This window comes from Oratosquilla oratoria, chromosome 24 (genome assembly GCF_046742065.1).
Source record: "Oratosquilla oratoria isolate Oo_2021 chromosome 24, ASM4674206v1, whole genome shotgun sequence".
Classification (NCBI taxonomy): Eukaryota; Metazoa; Arthropoda; class Malacostraca; order Stomatopoda; family Squillidae; genus Oratosquilla; species Oratosquilla oratoria.
This window is the reverse complement of record NC_134800.1, coordinates 9,566,297-9,568,796: the sequence shown is the minus strand read 5'-3', so window position 1 is coordinate 9,568,796 and position 2,500 is coordinate 9,566,297.

The following is a 2,500-nucleotide window of genomic DNA, read 5'->3' as shown; positions in this document are numbered from 1 at the left end:
TCTCTAATCACTGGGACCCATTCAGTGTTGTACAAATACTTTCCCGCGCTCGTATACTTCCAATTGTACTATCATAGTGGAGATGGGTTGAGCGCAAAAATTTCATATATGTGTATGTAACTCGAGCATACAAATATATAAGAAATAATGCGCTTAGCTTATATCTCTCTTGATGACCTAGTTGGAAAGTCATTGTCGCACTTGTCATGAGGATGCCCGGTTCGAGTCCTGGGCAGTACCACATTTCAATTTCAAGCATGCTGGCCTTTGATGGCTTAGAATTAAAGTGTATTGTGGTTGTTAAAATGTATCTCTAATCACTGGGACCCATTCAGTGTTGTACATATATATATATATATATATATATATATATATATATATATATATATATATATATATATATATATATATATATATGTGTGTGTGTGTGTACACAGTATATATATATATATATATATATATATATACATGAATATAAATATGTATGTATATGTATGTACGTATATGTATATATACATATGTACGTATATGTATGTATGTATATGTATGCATGTATATGCATGTATACATATGTATTTAAACATGTATGTATGCATATGTATGTATACAAATATATGTATGCTTACGAATGTATTTGCATGTATGTATATGTACGTAGATATATGTGTATAGGTATATGTATGTATGTATATGTACAGTATATATACATATATATATGTAAATATGTATATGTGTATATGAGTACATGTATATGTGTGTATGTAGGTATATGTATGTATGTATGTATGTTTATGTAAATATGTATATATATACATATATGTATATGAACACATGTATATGTATACATGTGCATATATATACATATATATATATATATGTATATATATATATGATGTGTGTGTGTGTGTGTGTGTGTGTGTGTGTGTGTGTGTGTGTGTGTGTGTGTGTGTGTGTGTGTGTGTGTGTGTCTGTGTGAATATCCATATATATATATACATATATATATATATATATAATATATGTGTGTGTGTGTATATGTATATGTGTGTATGTGTGTGTGTTTGTACATGTCTGTACAGTATATGTATGTGTGTGTATGTGTGTGTGTTTGTACATGAGTGTATGTGTATGAGTATATGTACATGTCTGTACAATATATGTATATGTATATGTATATGTTTAAATGTATATGTGTGTATTTATATTTATGTATATATGAACATGAGTATATGTATATATGTATATGAGTATATGTATATGTCTGCACAGTATGTATATGTATATGTATATGTATAGGTACATGTACATGTACATGGGTATATGTCTGCGTATGTAAATATATGCCTTTGAACTTGCGGTAGCCTTCTTGATATCTAAAATATAAAGAAACTTTCTCCAAGAGTAACTCAATTTCCTATGACGACGAGCAGAAGACGTAGACTTTAGTGTAAAAAAACAAAGGTACCGTGCAGATGAGTCCTTTTTCATCCAAGCGAAACTCACGCAGTATATCCCCATTGTGGTCCTTAAATATTTGCTATTGGTGCACAAAAGTGGAGAAAGGTTTTTTTTTTTCTTCTTTTTTCTTTTTTGTGGAAGACCTTTCTAGTTACAAGTTAAACTAACTTCTCTATGAATTGGGTATTTCCTATTGGTCCACAAAAGTGTAGAAAACTAGAGATTTTTTCTGGCTTTCGGAAGACCTTTCTAGTTACAAACTAAACTAACTTATTTATGAATTTCAATATAAGCACAAAATCAACCAAATCAGCTCTTTGGAAGCATCAAATTATTCCACTATTAATAGTTTAATAGAAATTTATTAATTTTCTAGGTGAACACGAAGCAAAATTGGACACAAATTTGGAAAATATTTTAAAGAATAAAGAACCTATAGCCTATAGGAACCAATAAGAAAGGTAGACACATTACGAAGGTAGTGAACATTTCACAAAGCCATCTAATAAAACGAAACGGAAAGGTAAATACTAAAAGACAACTTAAACCAACAGAAAATGAACCTGAAGTTGTCCAAAAATAAAGTAATGTCCTTGATCAATCTTGTCACAAAATCAACAACAGGAGTCCATGCAGAAATCAATAATAAATAAAAAGTAAAAAAATAAAATAAAATAAATCGGTGAGGGAAGAGAAGCTACCACTTCTTTAAAATCAGCTAAAACCAAAACTACAAAGAGAATTCAAATAAAAAGGCTGAATGAAATAAAAATAAAATATCTCACAGAATACTTATAGCCCAGGGGCCGAATTTATATATTATCCTAACCCCTAAGTCTAGACATAAATCTTCAAAATGGCCGGAAATTTTACCCTAAATCAGTTCTGTATAATGTTGAGGTTATGTCTAGACATAAGCATTTAGGTCGCCGACATAGGGATACTACTAATCGCCTTCTAGCGTAAGATCCTCAACTTCTTCTACAGAGAGTGGAAGACTTTTCAGAGGAGTTACTCAAGGAGTTCTCCCAACCAGAAACGA